Here is a 26,965-nt window from a genome sequence, read left to right on the forward strand (position 1 = left end):
AATGTCAGGTGTTATTTAATCCTCTTCACAACTCTGTGAAGGGGGCCTTAGTGTCCTCATTTTTCAGGGGAAGAAGCAAAGGAACACAGAGCTTCTCATCCACAAAGTAGAGTCAGGAATTCCAATCTTACATTGCCAGGTTCCCACCCCTTCCCTCTACCCTCTTTCTATTTAGTCCCATGTTAATTACCTGTAGCTAACATAACCTGATTAAAACAATATTAATGGCACATCACTAATACCATTTGTGTACTAATTCCACAGCTAATGAAAATATTGTACTTCTTAAAAGACAAGGCTTTTATATTTTTACACTATAAAGAGGGAGATTCAAAACTTTTCTATTAATTTATTTAACGTACTTTTATATGAGAATACAATGCTACAAACTTGAAGAATGCATAGGTTCCACTGTATTAGTAGACAAATTTCTTGTAATTAATGCTATTTTTCTTTTTTTTTTAATTTTTAGCTCATTTTTACCCATCCCCTGCACTAGTGGCCATAATTTGCCATGAATGCATTGTTTGCCATGAATGAAAATCAGTTTCTCCATGTAATTTATCTTTGAAAAACCTACTTCTTTCTTCTGTTCCTTTAAAGGTTTAAGAAAAAAATAATTTGAAAATGGTCAAGAGTTTCAGGCTATTTTTGCACACTATCTATTTTCTAATTTAATTATTTATTTTCTAAATTTTAGTAATTTTGTATCAAGCACAGTGTTCCATATTTTGAATTTTATAACCATATAGATTAAGAATAGTAGACAACATGATACTAAAAACTTCCTAATTGCTTTTAAAGTGGTAGCAGTTAGAAAGTAGAATGCCTGCAGATGGGTCTTGAACTTAAATTCACAGGGTGTCAGATTTTAACTTCAGTGTTTTCTAATTTTAAAATAATTAAAGAACACAACTGTGTCCTGAGTAACTCTTCATGTAAACAAATATTGTTTTTTAAGGACACATAGAATATTAATAACCATAAGAAACAACTAAATATAGCTAATTCTTACGAGTTTTCAAGTCATAAAAATTGTACTTATGGAAGTTGTTTCTGCAAGCATTCATTCAATAAGTATTTATTTCGCACCTATTATGCACCAGACATTATATTTGCACCAACTGAGTAACTACACCAATAGGCTTACTATATCTAAGTAGTCCTGCTGAAACTTGATAGGAATGCTACCATGGTTTAGTAGAACTTATTTCTAACAATTTACTCAAAACAGCATTTCAGGTTGTTGGCCTTGCTACTGCCAAAGCCATTTTTATAGAACAGGCTATGAAAAATGTTGCTTTCAAGGGTTTATGTATTGATTAAAATGGCGGAAGTGGGAGGAAGGAGAGACCAATTACTACATACCATTTTCATTCATTCATCACAATGATCTATGGAGTAAGAACATTACCACCCCCCTTATCTTTGGACTATCCCCAGTGGATGCCCAAAACAGGATAGTAACTAATCCTATACAAATTTTTTCTTTCCTATACACATACACTTATGATAAAGTTTTATGTATAAATTAGGCACAGTAAGAGATTCAAAACAACTATTAATAAAACAACAACTATAATAACAATATACTGTAACAAAAGTTATGTAAATGTGGTCTTTTTCTTACTCTGCCACTCAAAATAGGTTATTGTACTCCTCACCCTTATTCTCATGATATGAGTGAGATAACACAAATTCTACATATTGGGATGAAGTGAGGTAAACAACACAGCATTGTGACAGAGTATTGGCCAACCACAAAAGCTTTACTTGAACATAAACACTGCCATACATGGAAAGTGAATCTGATAAGCAAGAGGAATAATAAGTGTCTAATGGGTGGATAGTGCATACAATATGGATACACTAGACAAAGGGAAGATTCATGTCCTAGGCAGGACAGAGCAAGATGGCATGAGATTTCATTATAGTGTTCAGAACAAAGCACAATTTAAAACTAATGAATTGTTTATTGCTAGAGTTTTCTAATTAATATTTTAGGATCATAATTGATTTCAGGTAATGGAAACTACAAAAAACTAAACCATGGATCAGGGAGAATTAATGTATTAATAACTGCACAATACACATCAAACACTGAAAATCCAAGGCATCAAGCAATGTGTTCCATGCCCACTAACTACTACTGAATGAGAGACTCAACTACACACCCCTGTGATCCTCAAATCATGATTTCAGCCTTTGCACCATTACTCAGAGCATGTGATTACATGGAGTTGAATTCTCCTTGGGACTGTCATCTGCACCTCTGTATTCACTACCCACTCATTCTTTTCTAGCTACTCTCACCTCAGTCTCCTTGTACTCCCTTAAGCTGGTATCTGCTACTGTTGGAAATTAGCAGAGTTGAAAGCAGGAAGACCATCTATGATGCTGTTGAAGGTGAGGCATTACTGAGTGACATAGCATTAATGCCTAACCTCTGCTCACCTGTTAGCAGTTGACATCTGTCCATCAGATCTAAAAATAAATAAATAAATAAATTTCCAATGCCAGAATATCAGAAATCTGCAAGAAAACATTGGCTAGAAAGGGTTTAAGGCCACAGGATTTTTCGGACCCCTTAACATCACACCCCATAATGGTTGTCCTATCATTGCAAACACAAAAGTATATTTTTTAAAGTCTAGTTTGCATAATCTCACTTATGCAAAGAAAAATAAACATGGACCAGATATTCACCTAAACTCTGGATCTTGGAGGGAAAAGCCACAGATATACTCATCTCACAAGGACAAAGTCTTCCATCCTGGTACATTTTAAAGCAAGAATTAGCAGCAGAAACTTGGGGAATTTTGACTAGATGCTGCCTCTGAGCAGAGGTGACAGCATCCTGTTCTGAATTGTTGGTACATGTTGCTGAATACAAGGTCACAGTATTCTCATGGGTTTTCCATTTCCTTTTACTGACCCCTAACAAGCAGGACCAAAGTCTTTCAAGTCCATGGATAAAAACTGAGTCAGCCACCTAAGCTTGTAACCTTCAGCCTGTAGCCTCTGTGCAAGCTGAATTTCTATGCAACCCTAATTGTGAAAATTTTAAGCTCAGAACTTGAGAAGACACTGATCTGAGACTCTTGCATTCCCCAGGGTTCATGATGTTGCCTCTATAAAGTGTTTATAACACTTATGACAAATCATAACATTTTTCACTTCAAAATGTGCTCACAGGAAAGAAAGTACAAATTTTTTTGGCCAATTTGTTTTTTTCAAATGAGAAAGAATCAGAAGAAACAGGAGAAAATACACCAAGGAAACACAAAATAGAGCAAAGAGAATGCAATTTTAAACTAAATATGGTTAAACTTTCAAGGAGATAAAGGAAGAGAAAATAACCTAAAAACAATTAATCATTTAATAAAGAAAGGATTGGCAGATTTCAAAGGACAAAGTAGAAATTAAAGATAATAAGTAGACAGGCAAAGTTAAAGAGAGAACATACAAACATATGTCTACAATAATAATTCAGATTCAGGTGAAATATTCAATGAAATAAATGATAGAAAAATATGGCTGAACAGTTAAGGGACATGAAGCATAGTGTGAGAAGTTTTGGTATACATTTAATAGGAGATATCAGAGGAAATAGGGAAACACATTTAAAGTAGAATTAACTTCAATAAATATGTGAGTGTCCAATTCAAAGCAGTTGCCTGATATTAAACAGAGTAAATAAGTCTCTGTACACACTGGGGCATAATAGCTAAAGTGCAGAGTAGCAAGAATACAGAGAGGATCCTAAACATTAGCAGAGAGAAAAGACAGCATCAACCAAGACAATCAAATGGACATCGAAGTCCACCCTGGCAACAAGAGTGTCCTCACCAAAACCATCATTTAGGAATGAAAAAAAAAAAGGGAATTTCACAGATGCACAAAGTATGACTAACTTTACCACTCATAGATCCTCACGAAAGAAGTACTGATGAATACATAGACGAGGAAGGACATGAACCCCAAGAGTTAAGGGGACAAGAAGCAATTATGAGCAACTAAACCAATCTAAAGAAAATATATTGGCATTTAACATTAGACAGGCATTATAGAAGTGTTCTTGACACTTAATTGTTATGGTTTAGACACAGGGTGTCCCCCAAAAGCTCTCATGTGAGACAATGCAAGAATTTTCACAGATTAAATGATTAGATCATTAGAGGTGTAAACTAGTAAGTGTGTTAATCCATTGATGGATTAACTGGCTGGTAACAGTAGGTAGGTAGAGTGTAAATGAAGGAAGTAGTCTCTGGGGGTGTGACTTTAGAGTTTATATTTTATCTCTGGTGAGAAGTGCTGTCTCACGTGCACTCACACTTACTGACTGCCGTGTCCTGAGCTGCATTACTTCATCATATCCTTCTGCATGATGTTATGCTTTACCTCAGGTCCAGAGATATGGAGTCAGCCAACCATGGGTTGAACCTCTGAAACCATGAAACAAATTAGACTTTACCTCCTATAAGTTGTTCTTTTCAGGTCTTCTGGCCAGAGAGATGCAAAAACTGATAGTATGACAGAAATTTCAATTATTTTCTATAATATGGTTGTCTTTGCCAATTTGTTCCTCAAAAATCAATAAGAATACAGCCACCCAATAAAATAGAAGATAGTGAAGATATCAATAAATTTCTTAAGGCATATGATTTGCCCAGATTGAGACAGGAAGACACACACAATTTAAACAGACCAATAACAAAGGAAGAAATAGAAGAAGCCATCAAAAGACTACCAACCAAGAAAAGCCCTGGACTGGATGGGTATACAGCGGAGTTCTACAAAACCTTCAAAGAAGAATTAATACCAATACTTTTCAAGCTATTTCAAGAAATAGAAAAAGAAGGAGCTCTTCCAAATTCATTCTATGCGGCCAACATCACTTTGATCCCAAAACCAGACAAAGATACTTCAAAGAAAGAAAACTACAGACCAATATCTCTAATGAACTTGGATGCAAAAATTCTCAATAAAATTCTGGCGAATCGAATACAAAAACATATCAGAAAACTTGTGCACCATGATCAAGTAGGATTCATTCCTGGGATGCAAGGCTGGTTCAATATACGGAAATCAATAAATGCTATTCACCACATCAATAGACTTAAAGACAAGAACCATATGATCATCTCAATGGATGCAGAAAAGCATTTGACAAAGTACAACATCCCTTTATGTTCAAAACACTAGAAAAACTAGGGATAACAGGAACTTACCTCAACATTGTAAAAGCTATATATGCTAAACCTCAGGCTAGCATCATCCTAAACGGAGAAAAACTGAAGGCATTCCCTCTAAAATCTGGAACAAGACAGGGATGCCCTCTATCACCACTTCTATTCAATTTAGTTCTCGAAGTACTAGCCAGAGCAATTAGACAGACAAAAGAAATTAAAGGCATAAAAATAGGAAAAGAAGAAATTAAATTATCGCTATTTGCGGATGACATGATAATATACTTAACAGACCCAAAAGGGTCTACAAAGAAGCTGCTAGAGTTAATAAATGAATTCAGCAAAGTGGCAGGTTATAAAATCAACATGCATAAATCAAAGGCATTCCTGTATATCAGCAACAAAACCTCTGAAATGGAAATAAGGAAAACCACTCCATTCACAATATCCTCAAAGAAAATAAGATACTTGGGAATCAACCTAACAAAAGAGGTGAAAGGTTTATACAATGAAAACTACAGAACCCTAAAGAGAGAGAGAGAAGAATATCTCAGAAGATGGAAAAATGTACCCTGTTCATGGATAGGCAGAACTAACATCATCAAAATGGCGATATTACCCAAAGTTCTCTACAGGTTTAATGCGATGCCAATCAAAATCCCAACGGCATTTCTTGTAGAAATAGACAAAGCAATCATGAAATTCATATGGAAAAACAAAAGACCCAGAATAGCAAAAGCAATTCTAAGCAGGAAGTGTGAATCTGGAGGTATAGCGATACCAGAGGTCAAACTGTACTACAAAGCAATAGTAACAAAAACAGCATGGTACTGGTACCAAAACAGGCAGGTGGAACAATGGTACAGAATAGAGGACACAGAGACTAATCCACAAAGCTACAACTATCTTATATTTGATAAAGGGGCTAAAAGCATGCAATGGAGGAAGGATAGCATCTTCAACAAATGGTGCTGGGAAAATTGGAAATCCATATGCAACAAAATGAAATTGAATCCCTTTCTCTCGCCATCCACATAAATTAACTCAAAATGGATCAGGGAGCTAGATATCAAATCAGAGACACTGCGTCTGATAGAAGAAAAAGTTGGCTACGATCTACATATTGTGGGGTCAGGCTCCAAATTCCTTAATAGGACACCCATAGCACAAGAGTTAATAACAAGAATCAACAAATGGGACTTACTTAAACTAAAAAGTTTTTTCTCAGCAAGAGAAACAATAAAAGAGGTAAATAGAGAGCCTACATCCTGGGAACAAATTTTTACCCCCCACACCTCAGATAGAGCCCTAATATCCAGAATGTACAAAGAACTCAAAAAATTAAACAATAAGATAACAAATAACCCAATCAACAAATGGGCCAAGGACCTGAACAGACACTTCTTAGAGGAGGACATACAATCAATCAACAAGTACATGAAAAAATGCTCACCATCTCTAGCAATCAGAGAAATGCAAATCAAAACCACCCTAAGATACCATCTCACTCCAGTAAGATTGGCAGCCATTATGAAGTCAAACAACAATAAGTGTTGGCAGGGATGTGGGGAAAAGGGTACACTTGTACACTGCTGGTGGGGCTGCAGAATGGTGAGGCCAATTTGGAAAGCAGTATGGAGATTCCTGGGAAAGCTGGGAATGGATCCACCATTTGACCGAGCTATCGCACTTCTTGGATTATTCCCTGAGGACCTTAAAAGAGCGCACTATAGGGATATGGCTGCATCAATGATTATAGCGGCACAATTCACAATAGCTAGACTGTGGAACCAACCTAGATGCCCCTCAATAGATGAATGGATAAAAAAAATGTGGCATCTATACACAATGGAGTATTATGCAGCACTAAGAAATGACAAAATCATAGAATTTGCAGGGAAATGGATGGCATTAGAGCAGATTATGCTAAGTGAAGCTAGCCAAGCCCTAAAAAACAAATGCCAAATGTCTGCTTTGATATAAAGAGAGCAACTAAGAACAGAACAGGAAGGAAGAGCATGAGGAAAAGACTACAGTAAACAAAGACGAATGGGGGGAGAGAAAGGGAGAGAGAAGGGAAAGCATATGGAAATGGTAGGAGACCTTCAATGATACATAGAATTATAAGAGGTTATGAGGGGCAAGGGGGAGGGAAAAAAAGGGAGAGAATTGAATAACAGCAGAGGAGGTAGAGAGGGAAGATGGGAGGGGAGGGGAGGGGAGGGGGGATAGTAGGGGATAGGAAAGGTAGCAGAATACAATAGTCACTAATATGGCATTATGTAAAAATGTGAATATGTAACAGATGTGATTCTGCAATCTGTATTTGGGGTGAAAATGGGAGTTCAAAACCCAATTTGAGTCAAATGTATGAAAGATGATATATCATGAGCTATGTAATGTTTTAAATAATCAAAAAAATAATAATAAAATAAACATTAGAAATAAAAAAAAAGAATACAGCCACATCAATGTTTATAGCAGCACAATTCACAATAGCTAAACTCTGGAGCCAACTTAGATGCCCTTCAGTGGATGAATAGATAAAAAAATGTGGTATATATACACAATGGAATTTTACTCAGCAATAAAAGAGAATAAAATCATGGCATTTGCAGATAAATGGATGGCGTTGGAGAAGATAATGCTAAGTGAAGTTAGCCAATCCTCCAAAAAAACAAATGCTGAAATAAGGAGGCTGACTCATAGTGGGGTAGGGAGGGGGAACATGGGAGGAATAGATGAATTCTAGATAAGGAAGAGGGGAGGGAGGGAAAACGAGGAGGCCAGGGATTAGCAATAATGGTGGAATGTGATGGACATCATTATCCAAAGTACATGTATGAAGGCTCGAACTGGATGTCAACCTACTTTATATACAAACTGAGCTATGAAAAATTGTAAATTTTATGTATATGTGTAATAAGAATTGTAATGCGAAAAAGTCCATGAATTGGCATGAGCATACTTTAAATACAAAGATATGAAAAATTGTGCTCTATATGTGTAATAAGAATTGTAATTCATTCCACTGTCATGTATTTACAAAAATAAAATCAATTTAAAAAATAAAATTTAAAAAAATCAATAAGAAAAAAAATAGCAGGTGAACATTTATAGATAGATGCCCTGTTCCAATCACTGTACCAAGAGTTTTTTATGGAATGTCTCCTTTATTCATTGTAACAATTTTGAAAGACATATCTACTTGTTATTTCCATTTTATAGATGTAGCAACTGAGTTATAGAACAGGAATGTTCTTCCAAAGTCACATAAACAGCAAATAATATAAGAGGATTAGTGTGATCTAGGAAAAGAAAAATCCAATTTCCTCATCCATGAAATGAAGATACAGATATTTGCCATGACCATATAATATGATTAAGTGAAACTGAAATAATTATAATATATGTTAAAGTGCTTTCAGAATTACAAAACATTGCACAACTCAAAATCATAATAAAAATAAAACAGAATACATTGTACAAATTTTTAAAAAGGCTTTTTGCCACATTGTTAGTAGATGATGATCGTAATTTTTATTCATTCATTCAAAAGTTATTTTTACCATGGCTTCAGTAAGTAATTTCAAACTATAAAGTAAGGGAGTTTTATTTATGTTTTGCTTATTTGTCTATTTGCCTGTTTATTTCTCACCCACCCTACAACAAAAAAGATTTTCAAGCAGTTAACAAAAATGTATTTAAAATGTGGGCTGGGGTTGTGGCTCAGTGATAGAGTGCTTGCCTGGCATGTGTGAGATACTGGGTTTGATTCTCAGCAATATATATATATATATATATATATATATATATATATATATATATATATATATATAAAATAAAGGTACATTGACAACTAGAAAATATTATCTTAATTTTTTATTTTAAAAATATACCTAAACTTTAATTTCTGGATATACACATACTTTGTAAAAGCAACTTATTATTAATTTAAAATATAACTGTTCTATGCATTTTCTATCACCACCCCCATTCCAAAACACACACACACACACACACACACACACACACACACACACATAAAACAAATTTAAGCAGCAGGAAAAATTCATATTGTCGCTTTTGAAAAATGAAAATTGCTAATTTTCATACTGCTATGGCATGGTTTGAGCTAATGATGTGCTAATGTGATATTAAAGTAGTAACTCCTGCAGTTTTAACAGCCTAATCGGGCAGCTGACATCACAATAGTACTACTAAAATGTTAGATATTGTTTGATTTCCATCAGTAAATGGAATCTGAGACTCATTGCATGCTAATCACTGCAGTTTAGTAGGTCCCTTATTTATTTTGGATAAGCATTGCATTCTCAAATAAAGAATTAAGTGAAGAAATGGGCCAGAATCTGACAGACTCTGGTGGGTACCCATTTCTTTTGGCTCCCATAATGAATAGAGATTTTTAAGCCTATAGAAAATGAGAACAGATGTGGATAATGACACAATTTGTTATTTATGAATGCAGGTTTTCTCTGAAGACTTACAAATTATCATGAGAACTATTCATTGAACCTCAAAAAAATCAATAAATATTAATATCAGAATGCAAATGTTTTCACTACATTTAAAACATGAAGAATATTTACCCATTATGCCTTTGAAAAATCCAGGGCATCCTGAATACTTATTAACTGTGTGTCATCGAATGATTCAGAGAACTTCTCTGAACTACTTACAATTCTCAAGCAAAACAGTGAGAACATATTCTTAGTAAAGAAAAGCTTGTGCATTATGCTGTCTGAATTTGCACTAGTTCTTATAAGTTGAGCAAAAAGAGGATAGATGTAGAATGACAAAATTTGCACTTAAACATGGGCCTTGGGACTTAATAGCCAATACAAATTCAGGTAAGTTCCTTAAACATGAGTTATATTTTCTGCATCTATAAAAAGGAAATAAGGACACATCTCACAAAGGATTATTTGAAGGTAAAATGAGTACAGAACCTAGTATATACTGGCAATTTTGAATTTTATTTAGAATTGAGAATATTCCACTAACATAGTAATTAACCTTATTCACCTTAGGAATTCTATTTTGCTCAGCATGAATTTAATGATACCTTTCTTATGAAAATGAAGTGATAGATAAAAATGTCTATATATATTGTCTCCACATTCCCAGTTATAGTAGTTTGGTTGTATGGACCTGACTAGAAGTTTCTAACTATGCCAAGTTGTTATGATGCTTTAATTCAATCATTAATATAATGAGTTCTATGCAAGGGATTAAATAACTAAATTTACTTACTCATGAAAATAAACTACATCCATCTATTAGTTTTCTGAGAGAAACTAAATACCTAGTTGGTTTTATAAAAAGTCATCCAGCAAATGCATTGTGCAAACCATAGTAGAACAAGAAACCTTGTTCTCAGGCATCTTGGAATTGTCTCCTCCTAGTTTCTGTTGAGTCCACAATGTCCCATGAGGGCCCTCAGGCAGCCCCAGGGAGTGGTGAGGCAGGAGGAGGTCAATCCTACTCCACACTTAATTCAACTCAAACAGTTTTGCTTGTGTCATTTTCAAACATTGACATTTGACTAAGATTTTATTTGCATGAAGGGTTTTGCCATTAGAAAAATGTTTAAACTTCTCATCTATTTCATATTCCTCATTTTAGAGATGAAGAAATCAAAAAACAGAAAGGGAGAAGGAGTCACCTAAGACCCCTCAGAATTTGTTCTTCAAATCAGGAGCATTGGAAACTTGTCTGGATCCAGGCTGTCATCCCTTGATGCCATTAATACCTATCATGTGCTGAAGGACAAGCATCATGCCAGATATTCAACCTGGACTTAAGTAATGAATTCAGAAAAATTGCTAAGTATCTTACCCATTGGAAGATGAAGTTCAAAAATTTCAAGCAACTTGCACAAGTATACACTCAAATCCAGCCTAACTCCAAATCCTGTACCATATATGCCAAATTTAGTTAAACTTGAATATTTTGTGTCACTTATCCAAACAACACAAACTAATTTCATGTTATTTTTAAAATCCACCTTTTGCCAACTCTAACTTCCCATTAAAATTAAGTTCTAAGAAAATCAAAAAAAGGAACACCATCATAAAGTGACCCAGATGGACAAACAAGTGAATGTTATAGTTCATTGCCAAATTTTGCCTCCACTTTTTATGTGTATTTTATTAAAATTTAGGCCCAGTGAATATGAATGTAGCAAGGCCAAATGAAAACCTTGTTTGAGCAGTGCTTTCTTTTCTTTCTGGGCTGGGATTGTCAATAAGCACCTCTTATTATATGTTCATTCTATATTTTATTAGAATAAGCATATGGCTTTTCCACCCTTTGATGTATCATGTGTTTGTACACATTAACTCCTTTCCTTGTTGAGAAGATCTGCTGTTTATATTGCAAATCAAATGTGTTTCATGTGCTCACAGAAAGGGAATATTGCAAAGATATTTTCCCACCAGCATTTTCATTTTTCAAGTTTCTTGTTTAAATCAGTTCTTTGCATCTTGAATCCTCAAATGCAGATAACTGATGTAGTTTTCAGTATAATTATGATATCCCTTTTTTTGTCCCATTTTATTTTCTTGCATTTCATTTTCACAGAACATCAATGTAATATATATTTATCCTTTAAAATATCTATCTCTAATATGAAGTTATTGAAGACAAACCTAAAAGAGGCTATAGAAAGAAAAGTGTTCTACAAATGGAAATCAAATCATAAAAACAGAATGACAATATTTTTATGTTGAATAAAGTGAGCAACCAGAAAGAATATATATCTGATCTTATTTTTTTTCTGAAATTTTTTCCATGGTTGGTCTAAGTTTAAAATATAACTCTTCAATTAATCATAATCTAGCTTTCAACAATTTAACATTTTTCTTATAGTGTATAAACCTTACAACTGTATACTACCAAGTCTTTCTTCCCATTATTTAGGCTATGATAGTCAGATATTATACATGTTAAATACAATGAATAGATTAGCTCTGTTTTGCTTTAAATGAATAATTATTTATTAGATAAAAATATTTTTAAAAAATTTTTATTTTACTTTGTGTTTACTATTTTCAGTGTTCTTCATCTCTATAGATCCAAGTTTCTGTGTGATATCATGGTCCTTCTATCTGAAGGACTTTAACATTTTTGTAATTAAAGGTGCTGTTGCATTCTCTTCTGATTTGTATTCTTTCTGATAAGAATTCTCTGTCTCTTACTTTTCAAGATTATCTTTTTCCCTATTTTTTTCTTTTTCTAAGATTTTTATTACACATGTGCTAGACTATTCTATATTATTCACAGCCCTCAAATGTTTTTATTCTTTTTTTTTTTTTTTTTTTACTTCTCTCTCTCTTTGTGTTTTGAGTCATTTCTGTTAAACTCCTGTTGAGTTCCCCAGTCCTTCTCTTGGATGTATCCAGTCTACTGATAATCCTGTCAAAGGCATTCATTAATTGTTACCATGTTTTTCCCTGTGATTTTTTATTTGATTCTTTCATAGCATTTCCATCTGACTGGTGAAATTCCCTAGCTATTCATGACTTTTGTCAACCTATTTCACTGGATCCTTTCATGAAATAATCATAGTAATTTTAAATTTCTTGTCTGATGTTTTCAATACTTGACCATATTTAACTCTGGAATTGCTCTATCTCTTGACAATGGGTAGATTTTTTTTTCTTTTTGTGTATCTCATAATTTTTAGTTGAGAGTTGGACATTGTGCATAAGACAAGAGTAATTAATGAAACACAATTTAAGTTTGCAAATGGACAAGGCTGGCCTTCTGCATTTTGTTGTTGTTTGGGGGGCATGGAAGTGGATGAATTAATCTACTCATGAATTGAGCTCAGGTTGGATTATAATATTGCTATGATTATCCTCAGAGTGCCACCAATTTCAAATTCCTTTAGTATTTTTTGTGCTTAGACTATTTTTTCCCAATGTTTCTGTTTCAAACTCAGGTTTCAACTTTCTCTATAATGTTGTGCCTCCTTAAGGGTCCTTTTCTATGCTCTTTTAACAATCACAGTGGTACAGTGTGCTGACATGTTGCATGACACTTGCTAATTGGTGTTCAAGGGACGAAGGGGAGTTTTCTCTTTTGGGGGTTTGCATTCTATCTTATGCAGGTCCTATGTCCCTGGGTTGTTGGATGCAGGAATTTTTCAGTGACTCTTTCTCTCCCTAACACTAGGAGATCTCTAGTAATCTGTGTGCAGGATGGATTTTTGCTCTTTCCCTAGTGGTGATGAATTTCTTTTATCAAGTCCCTGCATCTGGAGCAATAGCAATTTTTCTCATTCCTCAATGGTGAAAGTTTTATTTATTTATTTATTTATTTATTTATTTATTTATTTATTTATTTATTGATATACAAGAGGCAGATGAGAGAAGGATCAAGACCAAGCTTAGCGTCTTTTCCATAAAGGTTATTGTCCTTCTCCCTTACCCTACACCACTAAATCAATGTTTTCAGTCTCCTGTTCCACCCACAGTCTTTCTCAAAAGCATACATTGTGATCTACAGAGAAGAACACACATAGTAAATGAAAATCTGCCTGCATCTACAGCTCCCATGAGTTCTACATTCTCAGAAAGCCACCCATAGTCCTTAACAATTCAATTAATTTTTTTCTGAAATGATTTTATTCATTTCTGTGATATCACTGACTTCCTTCCTTGTTCTGCACCAGGCAAACCAATGTCCACATAAACTTGTGCCCACATAAGTCAGAACCCATGTAAGTCACTGTCCTCACTCCTACCTCTCCTTTAAAGTACTGTCTTTCTTCAGATTTTTGGCTAATTAGATACCCCATGTTATCAGTCTGTGGAAAATTCAAGAAAAATTATGGTTCTGAAGATTGTTGCTACTGTTGTTAGAACAGGAGCAACATCCCAGATTTCTATACTCAAAACTAGATGGTAGGAGTGTTTCTGATCTAACTAAATATGTGATATTATTATTACTTATTTTTATGTTTATGCCTGCTTGTTATTTAAAATTGTATGAGAGAGCTTATAATAGGGTCATGTGATGAATAATTTCAAGTGTACACTTGAGTGGACAAAGGATATTCCGCTGGTAAAATATTATTTCTGGATGTGTCCATGGGGATGTCTCCAAAGCCAACTGACATTAAAATCAGTGGACTAAGTGACAAGATCTGCTGTACTCAACATTGGCAGTCATCATCCATTTGACTGAGGCCAAATTTCATTTATTTTCTGAAATAAAAACTAACCCCATGGCACTCTAGTAAGGCTAGTTGATGGAGCCTCACAAATTACATTCATGTGTTATTAGAGTGTACACATACCTCAGGAGTATTCATCAAAAATGTAAGCATGTGAAGTGGTAAGAACATTTCACTTAATAAATATCTATTGAGAATTTATTTTATAGGGTTCAGGGTAAAAATAAAAAGATGCATTTCCCAATTTCTTGATCCCTATAATAATTACAAATACATAACTAAATGTACTGGTTAAAGTAAATGAAAATATATTTTTCAAAATTGAAATAGCTTATTGTTTCTAAAATTTGCTCAAAACAACTTTCACATAGACATTACAGCAGTTCATTGTATCTATATAATCATTAGTAACGGATATTTTAATTTTTTATTTCAAAAAAAAATTGGTGGGCTGGGGATGTGGCTCAAGCTGTAGCATGCTCGCCTGCATGTGTGCAGCCCGGGTTCGATACTCAGCACCACATACAAACGAAGATGTTGTGTCCGCCGAAAACTAAATATATAGATAGATAGATAGATAGATAGATAGATAGATAGATAGATATATTAAAAATTGGAAATTTCAAATTTAGATTTATGTTACCAACATATGACTAATTTATTTAATCTTGAACTTGCCAAACTACTCACCCAAAGCTTTCAGTACATGGAAACATTTTAGACCAAATTGTATAAAAATTCTAAAAAATGATGGGGAAACCCCAGAACCAAATCCTGCTGAGGATATAGAGCAACAGAAATTCTCATTCATTCCAAGTAGGAATGAAAAATGGCACAGCCAATTTGGAGGGTAGTTTGACAGTTTTTTACAAAACCACATAATCCAGCAATAGTACTTGTTAGTATTTACCCAAAAGGAGCTAAAAACTTATATCCACACAAAAACATACACATACATATAGCAGCTGCATTTATAATTTCCAACACTTGGGAGCAATCAAAATGTTCTTCAACAGGTAAGTGGATAAACTGTGATATATCAAGATAATGGAATACTATTCAATGCTAAAAAGAAATTACCTTTCAAGCCATGAAAATATAGTGAGGAAGCTTAAATGCATATTACTAAGTGAAAAAAATAAGCTAATATGAAAAGGCTATACATGGCATGGTTTGTACTATAGGACGTCCAGAAAAGGCAAAACTGTAGAGACAGTAAAAAGATCGGTGGTTGTCAGGAGTTAGTGGGGGAAAGAAAAATAAGAATTATAGACTGAAGATCTTTAAGGCAATGAAACTGTCCTGTGTGATACTATAATGGTGGATATATGTCATTATAAATTTGTCCAGACTCACAAAATGTATAATACCAAGATTGGACTCTACCTTCAACTACCAACTTTGGGTAATATTAAGGCATCTGTGCACAGTTTAGCAGATTGTAACAAAGGCACCATTTTGAAAGGGGATGTTGCCAGTGGGGACAGCTGTGAGTGTGTGGGGACAGGGTGAATACATGGAATTCTCTATACTTTCTGTTCCATTTTTTCAGTGAATCTAAAGCTATTCTAAAACAATAGATTCTATTTAGAGGGCACCGGGTGGGTTAGGACATACAACACCCAGGTTCAAGAATCTAGAAAAAAAGTTATGAGACTTTACCTATATGTTATAAAACTGGAAAAACAAATTTAAGAAAATTGATAATTTTTTGAACAAAACCATACAGCCAGAAAAAAAAAATGTAAAACACACTTGGAGAATAATAAGTAGGCAGTACACAAGTATGTCTTGGCATCCAGGAGTGCTGGAAACGAGTCTGGAAAAGTAGACAAATTACACCAGATGTCTGGAGTAGCCAATCAGATGTGTGAATCTCCAGTGTCATCTAAGGAGCTGAATTTAGAGGCAAGGAGAAAGCGATAAAAATTCTGTGCAGGAAAGAGATGGGGAAAGTGGTCCTTGAAGGAAAATCTGTGTGGTGGCCTGTTAGAGACAGACTGAAGGTAAGAGAAACCAGAAATGAGGAAATGAAATATTTAGTATCATAGCCCAGGAGTCAGGGGGTCAAAATCCAAATAAGGAAGCTAGCAAATGCAAATAGGGAAAACTGGGAGACATTGTAGACAAAGAATTTATAGGACTGGTTGATTTGATAAGAGTGATGAAGGAACAGGAGAAATCAAATCCAGAAGGCTCCATGCTGGGATAATAGTAGTGCAATTTTCTCTCTAGTATCTTCAATCCATTTTTTTTTTTCCAAGAGCTTTCTCCTTTCTGCTTATAAACTTGCCCATGCTTGCCCATGAATTAGCATGAATGTTTGGAAAAGGTAAAAAAAAAAAAAAACACGTTTATCCTCAAAATGTTTTTGAGGTAAACTATTTCTGAAATAAGAACTTGTTTGCCAGCCAAAGCTCCATTTGTATTCAAACTGTGGTTTAAACACTCTGTCCAAACATGACAGATGTTGGAACCAATTTGTTTGTAAGTTTTATTTTTTTTTCCTCAGCTTCAATAAATAAAATCTTCTTAATTTATCTTCCATCAAATATATTTACCATATCCTCACAATGCATAAAGATTTTTGTAAAGTTAATTGAAAAATCACACTCTCTTCAAGAACTAAAAATAAAGGTAATAGGTACACAATTGTTTTAAATGCTTTTAAAATGTGTTTCAAAAACCTATGCCAGGAAAATGCATACACGCACAACATATAAAAGATTTTCTCTTTTATTTCTCTGAATTTTTTATAACAGTTTTAGCTAGGTTCCAAATAAATTTCCATAAAAAAGATCTTTTATGATTTTTTTCACCAGATCCCATAAAATACATGATTGGCATTTTAATAATATTATATTCTAGTTCAGCAATTTACGTCTATTTGTTCACATCATCTCCAATATGCTAGAGTGTGCTAAAAAAATAATATTTGTGCAAATGGAATGAGTCTGAGGTTGTTTTTGTACACTATGATGAACAACAAATATTTATTAATACTCTTTTGATAAAGATAATGAGAATAACAACAGACTAAATTCAGTAAACACAAAAGAAATTGAAATGTAAAACTTATCCCTAAGGCCTCCTGGCCCCTCTCTGCCTATTTGTGTATCTATAAACTAGGGCTCAAAATAGAACCTAGCTTTCACGGTTCTAAAGATTAAGTTAAAGAATATGTGCAAATACACAGCATGGTGCCCAGCATAGACTATATATTGAGTGAATATTATCTAATGTTATCATATTATCATATTCATTTATTTTCTAGTTATATCCCTTTTATACAGTCTCAATGTTCACTGACTATTATAACCTTAATATTTTAATTTAATTTAACATTTTAATTTTAATATTTTAATTTTAGTGTGTTCTGTGTGTATCAGAATATTATCCCTCGGTTATATATATTGCAGGTTCATTTCCAATAATTTTTTGCCTTTCAAATTTTGTACTTTATTAGAAAAATAGGGGGAGAGGGACTTTTGATAATATTGCTTCTCTTAATCTTTTCTTCTTGGAATTTATCATTGCTTTTAGACATAGAAAGTCTTCCCTGTTCAAGAAATGCAAAATACCTTTTCTGTTTGAGGATTCTCTCTCACCTTCTCTCTCTCTCTCTCTCTCTCTCTCTCTCTCTCTCTCTCTCTCTCTCTCTCTCTCCTGTAATAGCTAGACATTTTACCTTTAACTGTTTAATGCAGCTGGAATTATGGGTATGAGAAGTGAAGTAGGGGCCAAATTTCACTTTTTTAGTAAACATTGCTTACAATTCCAGCCTTACATACTGACTAGTCCTCCCTTTCATTATTGATTTATATATATATGATTAGTTTGGCTTATCTTTTATAAAATCCAGCTGCTCAAACCCCAACTCCAAACAGAAGTTCTGCTTCACCTCCCACTCTCCATTTTGAAACTGTCCTCTCTGGTCTGAACATTTGGTCAAGTCCATTGCTTCATTTAGAAATTTTCTTCTCTCTCCACAATAAGTATTTTGGTTCAATTTATTCACATCTTAGGTTTCTCACTTCAGTTGGCTTCTACTGACCAACGTGTCCAATGGTACCCAAATCCGGTGTCCTAGGAGTGGGAACAGACACTACCACCTTTATTACTCATTAGGCAACCTTGGCAGGCTCTGAAGGTTTACTTCCGTTTGCCTCTGTACTGAGTTCTTCAACACAGCCAACCGTATTCAGTACCTTAATTTAATTTAGATTGGTAGATGTCTTTAAGGCCAAAGCAATGATTTGCTTACCACTCTCTATTCTAAATCAAAAACCATCCTGACTATCCCAGGTTAGAACTTCTATGTTTTTATGAATGCATTTTATAGTTTATCTAGTAATTTTAGTTTCTTTCAGCCTCATTTTACCAAAGACTAGCTCTGCATTTCAGATTATCTTTTCAGTTAAATGTTTCCCTATCTAAATTATGTTTCTTCCATATAGAATCATTGCAGGTTCCTAGCACAGTGCTTAAGTCAAGGAACATAGATACACAAATATACTGGGTAATAATCACAGAAAGAGCCGTGGTGATGTCAGACAATCAGAAAACTTGGGAATGAGAAAAAAAAACGAAAAAAAAAAGTCAAATAACTCTAACACTGAAACTTTAACTATTAAATATTACCTTTCTTTCTTTTTTTTTTTTTTTTGCCAGAGGTGTACCAGAAATTGAACTTAGGGGCACCGAACTAGTGAGTCACATCCCCAGTTCTATTTTATATTTTATTTAGAGACAGGGTCTCACTGAGTTACTTCATCATTGTTGCTAAGGCTGCCTTTGAACTCACCATCCTCCTGTCTCAGCCTCTCAAGCCACTGGGATTACAAGCATGTACTGGATAAGTATTACATTTTTTACCACAGAACCCTTTGAAACAACAACAGTAACATCATTATAAAAAATAGAAAGAAACTAGTTTCTGTCTATAGTAGGCATCTGTTTAATTCCAAAATATTTCTAAGGGAAATGTGAAAGATGTACAAATATGAAGGCCAGAGAGTGAGAAGAGGCACCATCATAAGTATAACTTTTCTATTCTCCAGCAGCGTTCCGGAGTAAATTGCTTTACATACTTGATTTTATTAATAGTGCAGAGAATTCCCTGATGTTCCAAGTGGTGATGAAACCATATAATCACATTTTCATTTACCTCGTGTCTATAACCTCTGCTAAACCATAAGGCCACAAGGAGAGAGACAATTGGTTTGTTCATGACCACATATAGAAACAAGTGCAGAGTAGGTACCAATTAGAAGTTCACTAAATCCTAGAATGGATACAATATTTCCAGAGGCATAAGGCGTAACTATACCTCAGAGAGTTTAGCATGTATGCATGAGGAAGAAGAAGGAAGGAAGGACTACCACTTATTTAGCATTTACTACATACTAGTTTTCATACATTTTTATCATCTATTGCTTGCAAGGAACTCAGGAAACAGCTATTACTGCTATAAATTGCGAACGCTACTCTCTGCTGTGTAAGGTGGGGAAATTGCGGCACACAGAGGATGTGGGACCCATTGTTCTCAAGTGGTGCAGCCAGTGTTTGAATTCAGTGTTCTCACTCCTCCTTTCTGTGAGTGAAACACAAGTGAAATACAATGCATAGTTAAATTAAAATTGTCTAAGCGTGATTATAAATGACCTAGAAATGCAAAGAATAAGACTCATGAAAACAAAAGACAAGAGGAGGAGTTGGGATTTCAGTTAATTCCTCGAGGTTACAAGTGAAGACTGACACAGAGGTCACTTCAGGAAAGCAATTTCAGAACTCTCATCAAGACTTTTTAGAGTCAATAATTTTTTAAGTGTTACTGGTTGATTAGCACTGTAAATAATGTGGAGATGAGAAATGGTTTGCTCACAAGCCACATAATGTAGCTTAGGCATTATGCTGGCATGTGAAGAATGAAATTGATACAGTATCAACTTTTGCCTCTTAAGATTATCCTGAAAAATAATTGAATGGGAAATGCTCAGAATACTCACACAATCCTTTACTAATCTAAATGATAATACTCAATATCTGAGTCCGTGTTGTGCCTAATGATGATTGCACAGAGAAACCTGAAGAGCCAATGACATGTTCTGATTCCTGCAAAGAGCTAGCATGGTAATTTCACCACTTGATGAGAAGGAGGATGCTAATTGTTCAGTGCAAAATTGGCAATGACCTCTAAGATGCTTTGAAATGACTGGACTCTCTAGATTCAGATAAAAGGTAGACAAGAGATCTTATTAGTTAAGCATTTCTTTTTTTTTTCCCAAAGCAACGCTTACTGGTATTATGCTGACTTGAGAAACCCCATTTTGACTGTTAATGAAAACTTAATGGAGCTGACATAAGTAAGATGATCGTAAGCCTGCCTCACTCTCTAAATTACTTTTTTTTTTTTTTGCCTTCTGGAAAGTTATTGGGTCATTGAACACGGATATCATGCCAGGATATGGGAGAAAAACTGGTGAACAACACCAAGAAACTGATAGGTCCAGACTTCATCTAGGCAAAGAGATCTTTCTCTAAAAAAAAGCAGAAGTGGGAAATTGAATACCAAAGTAAAGACTGGGAGTTCAGAAACTGAGAAGTGGCCCAGTAGATTGGCCAGTTAGTAGGTTTGTTAACTTGGGGTTTGTTACTTCACTTCTCTGAGCCTCTGTCTCTTCATTGCCAAGACAGATTATGAAAAGAGTACTGCTGATACTACTATAAAGCCTAAAAGAGCAAATTCTTTTTAGCATTTTGCATTGCATCTGACACAAATAGCTTTCCTCCTCCATCATCATCATCATCATCATCATCATCATCATCATCAAGAAGAACAAGATAAAGTGCTGGAAATTAAGATATGCAAAATAAAAAGGAGAAATAATAAAGTGATAGTAGCTCAGGACAGGCAGAGGCCAGAAATTTAACACAATAAATCCTAGAGTTTAGAGATTATCTAATCAAACACCTTTGGTTTACAAATAAGCAATACAACACTAAGAGATATCTCAATAGTACAACTACTTTTGAAGACATTTTGGCAGTTTTTATAAAGTTAATTACAGACTTGCCATGTTAACATGGGCAACCTAGTAATTCCATTCTGAAGTATTCACTGAAGAGAAATAAAACCTATGTCCACACAAAGACTCCTGCAAATGACTCATGCAAGTGTTCATAGCAGCTTATCAATAACAGCTCAAGCTGGAAACAAAGATCCATCAGCAGGAGAATGTATTAAAATATTCCATACAATTTTAATATAACTATACATTGTATTTTTCCACTTGTGTTTCACTCACAGAAAGGAGTATGGAACACATTCAGCAATGAGAAAGAATGACCTACTGATACACACAACAGGGACAGATCTTTGAAGCTACTGCTGGGCAGAAAAAGCAGTGCAAAGAGTACTCACTGCCCGATTTTACTAATAGGAAGTTCTAGAAAATGCAAACTAATACAAAGAGATCCAAAGCATATCAGTAGTTTCCTGGGGTCTGGGGACATGGGGCATCAAGGGCTGGACTGTAAAAGGACACTAGGGAACTTTAATAGGTGATGGAACTATTTGATATTTTATAATGCCTTGTATTTTGTATCTTGATTGTGCTGTTACATAGCATATAAATTTGTCCAAATTCATTAAAACTGTACACTTGAGTATGTATTATTATATATAAGTTACACCTCCACAAAGTTGATTTTAAAGAAAATACCATGCTCAATATCTTATCCTTTCCAAGGCTGGAGCTAGAATTCCAAGTCGGGTCTTAGTTACCTAGTTAGCTAACCTTAGAAATTAACTAGCACTCATTAAGCAAAGTTTTGCTCATTAACTGGTGAAATATTCTGCTCTTTTTGCTCTTATTCTGAGAAGTAGCCAGGTGAAATGATATAAACTTCATCTAGGAGTCATGAGAATGTGACATAGTGACATAGCTTCCCCCTTTTCATAACCATGGCCTTTGCCACTTTGCTAGACTTCTGTGAACTACCTTATACTCACCCTCTCAATTGGAGATAAAACCAGTGTTAGAGTATTCTTATAAAGATAAAATGATATGATATAAAAAGTGACTAGAAAATGGCACTCAGTAAGTTGTAAGCTATGGCGACTATTAATTTTTCTGAAAGGACATGCCAGATCTTCTGGGCCATAGATAAACTTAATGTTACAAGGTTATGGGATGATACCTTCAGACTGCATGTATTCATTTATGCTAATAATGTTAGAGAGCCCGTGAGCCCGTGATGTGGCCAGCATTGTTCCAGACTGTTGGAATTCAGCAGAGAAGAGATACTTTCTAGTGAGGGGAGACTGCAAATTGATAAGCCAAATACATGTACAATATGCAGGTGGAGTTGCATTCTAAAAAAAAAATAATAATAACAGAGTAAGAGAGAAAGAGAATGATTAGAGACGATGGGAAGATGCTTTTATCTGTGAATTCAGAGAAATGGTTGGGTGGAAAGTATTTCGGGTGAAGGGAAGAGCAGAGAAGATGCAGGCCTTGATGCAGAAATTGCTTAGCATATTTGGAGATCAGTGACACTGTGGAACAATTTGTATCATTTTCAAGATACAGAGCAGTGCCAGCTTCTTGTGCAGGGTGCATTCATTACCATACACAACTTACCAACTCTTCAGAATGCTAGACTCTGCCTCTCCTTCATTTAAAACTGGATTTTTTCACATAGACACAAATCTTCATGTCAAGTTCTTATTGCTATTGTCATGCTGAGCTTTTGGGCTAAGAGGAAGTAGTTACCTGTCTATGTAAATGATAAAAATTGATAAATGGCAAATGGTTAAAAATTATTTACAATAAGTAAAATTAAGTCAATACCCAGTCCAAATTCTTTGTTTTTTTTTTCACCTGAGTTGGAAATCCACATACCATACATGATAAGGAGGAGCAGCAGAAGAGTAAGGTGCCATGTTTTTCATTCCCATGATGCACTGGGATCAGGGAAGAAGCTGAACATGGACACAGAAGATGAAAGTTCTCATTCATAGCTTCTCTCCATTCTGATTTTCTCTTGTGTCTTAAAGATGAAAAGCATAAAGTCCAAAAGCCCTAAAGCCCTAAAACAGTGCTTACATTTTCATAAATATTGTATGTCAATCTAGGTCCATAAAGTTGGGTGCATCAATACTGGAGTCCAACATCCACACTGGAGAAGAAGAAGGCAGGCATGAAGGCAGAGGTCAGCTGTGGGCACTCAATTCCATCGCAGTCCTGATGACAGCAATTGGCTTCCCTTACACCAGTTAATCCTACTCATCCAAGATTCAATTGCAGGAGAAATCTACAGAGAGGGATGAAAACTATAAATGCTTCCTTATGTTCTGGAACCTGTACAATCCAATTAAATGCTAGAATACTATAGTCACATACTGAGACACAGTAGAATGCAACTCTGAAAAGCCTCAAGGATCATTCCTGGGGAACACTACCGACTCAACTAATGGCACAGCGTGGTTCAGAAGTGCAGCCAGGCTGTTAACTGACAGGACCCCAGAAGATGAAAGAAACAAACTGTGGCATCAGGCACAGAGCTGGGTAGAGTCATGATCCACCAGCAAAACAGTCAAGACGTGAGGGATTGTTTTAGTCAGCTTTTTCACTGCTGGAACTAAATGACTTGATCAAAACAATTATAGAGAAATAAAAGTTTATTTAAGGGCTCACAGTTTCAGAAGTCTCAGTTCATAGACAGCAGGGACCATTCCTTGGGGCTCAAGGTGAGGCTGAACATCATAGAGGAAGAGTGTGGCAGAGGGAAGCCTCTCACACGGTGATCAGGAAGCAAAGAGAGAAACTCCACTGGCCAGATACAAATATAGAGCTCAAAGCCTTGCCCCCAATGTCCATCCCCTCCAGTCAAACCCTACCTGCCTTCAGTCACCACTCAATTAATCTCATCAGATGATTGATTCACTGATTGGATTAAGGCTCTTATGACCTCATCATTTCTTCTCTAAATCTTCTTGCATTGACTCACAAGTGAGCTGTTGGGGGATGCCTCAAATCCAAACCATAACAGTGAAGATGCAAGAGGGAAGTGCTTCTTAGTTCTCAGGGAAATAATACTTTGGTGGGGATCCTTGAAAACGATAAGGCACTAACAAATAGGAGCATAGAAAGTGCCACTTGGATTCCATGCATGTACCTTCGAGATGCTTCTGACAGTGCATCTTGCCTTTGGATAAGCTGTAACTGAGCTCTACTTTCATTGGTACAGACAGTAAAAATTACTTGTGTCCACAATTATTCTAAAGAAAAGAGAATTGAGGAAGAATTCAGTGAGGGACCCAGGTTTGTGAGAGGATTGTTTGTGGGAGGATTAATTCAGTCCACGGGCCTAGACTAAACATTAAATAAACAGATTGCTGTTTAATTGGCTATCAGTAGACCTCAAAAGCCCCAAGTTGAATACAAATTTAACTTTAGAAAAACAGAGAGATAAGGCACTGCTTAGTTTTCTGAAGTTCACAAGATGTATGTGGGCCAACCAATAGAGACTGCTCCTAATACAAAGTCAACAGAAGCTGCTACTGAATCTACATTGAATAGTATATAAAGTTGTGTGTGTGTGTTTGTGTGTGTGTGTATAGTGCATATATATATGATTATATATATATAGTTATAAAGATACTCAGAGGAAATAGAGTTAATATAAAACATTACCCAAGTTCAATGATATTGCCTCTATAAGAAACACAGAATACAAAAAGTTTTATATTTTAAAACTTTTAATTGAAAATTTAAAAATATTCATAGGAATATTGATGTATAATGATAGCTACTGTGTGATTTAGAATTTTATGAGTATTCCCCTCATCATTTATCAAAAATTGCCTATATTTGTCAGTGCTTTATTGTTTTCAAATGTTGCCAGAAAAGTTCATTCATTTTAATTCTCATAAAAACCTTTAAGGTAAATATTATTAGCTTTTCATTACTGCCAGCCATTTTCCTGAGGAAACCAAGGCTCCAAGATGGTAAATTATTTTCCCAGATTTCTGCAGCAAAGCACCATCGGCAGCACCAGGCTTTCACAAAAAGGCCTTTGACTCTAAAATTCTTTTCTATTTACCCTTTCTGTCTTTTCCAGAAAAACTGAGAACATAATTTGACATAAAGCGGATGAATGAAGACTCTCTCCATATGTAAGACATACTTTATGGCCATGTAAAGTTTTACTCATGTGTATGAAAGAAAGAGAGCAAAGGAGAGGGACAGGGACAGAGAGAGACGGCCCACAGGGAAGGAAAGAACTGACTTATTCCCCCTTTCCTTGTCCTTCTCTACACATCCCTCCACACTTTATAATGCTTTTTGTATCCTAGAGCTACCTATTGCCTTTACCAAACTCCATAGCTGATTTGTTTGCATTTTCTGAAATCCATACCATCATTATTCTCAACACTAAAGGGTTTTTACAAAAATCTATTCTAATACACGTTTACAATACAAACAACAGTTCATTTAGAGAGAATTTTTTTTAATATTTATTTTTTAGTTCTCGGTGGACACAACATCTTTGTTTGTATGTGGTGCTGAGGATCAAACCTGGGCTGCACGCATGCCAGGCGAGCGCGCTACCACTTGAGCCACGTCCCCAGCCCACAACAGTTCATTTTGATATTTGTTTTCCCAAGCCAAGACAACTATGCAATCTTGTTTAACTATGCAAACTCTGTTTTTATTAATATTAAATATATTATTTTTTAAGATATGTCACACAGGTAGGACAAGGTTATCAGTTTCCTGCTCTTATATATGTAGTGAGTTAAACAGAATGCCAAAGAGTACAAAGATGTCAATTATGAGCCTAATATGACCAACTGGGAGTTGCCACCTGGAGCACAATGTTGTAAAGTGTTCTGAGACCAAGGCCAGACACATGGAAGGGAGTGGCCAGACTGATGAATGACACCTGTCATGGCCTCATGAGGAGGGAGTGGCACCTACTTCCCATCCTGAAGTTATTATTTCTTGCCAGACTAGGAAATAAAATATTCAAATGCCTTTCATTAAAAGTTAAATTCATAATTTGCATGTCAGACTATAAAGAGAATCATATACTTATTTCAAACTCTCTGAGTTGGACTTCTGGATGGGCTCCAAGGGATGGTTTTAATCAATGGCACATTGGGTGGGTAATTTTAGACCCTGAGACAGCCCTGTCTGGCATCTGACTGGGTGTGTTCAGTGTTTCAATATGCAGGCAGTAAAGCAGAGATATGGAGGAGGAGAAAAAAATGAAGGGGAAAGAGTGTACTTTTAAGACTGATCAGAATATTTAAAAGTGTGCTAAATTTTGGCAACACCCAAGATGGTGCTTCCACATCAAAGTTCAACAAGTCTATGCAGACCACGTGTTGAACATCTCTCCTCCATTCCCAACTCCATCCCTGCCATCTGACCCTGGGCTCTCTCTCTCCAGTTCACTTGTGATCCTGTTCAAAGACTAAGAGGCTCAACATGAGGTTCAAACATTGGTATTGAAATGCAAAACAACTAAACTAAATAAAAATTGCAAATACCCCTTTACTTTT

Source organism: Spermophilus citellus (genome assembly GCF_964194105.1).
Source record: "Spermophilus citellus genome assembly, chromosome: 10".
In the NCBI taxonomy this organism is placed as follows: domain Eukaryota; kingdom Metazoa; phylum Chordata; class Mammalia; order Rodentia; family Sciuridae; genus Spermophilus; species Spermophilus citellus.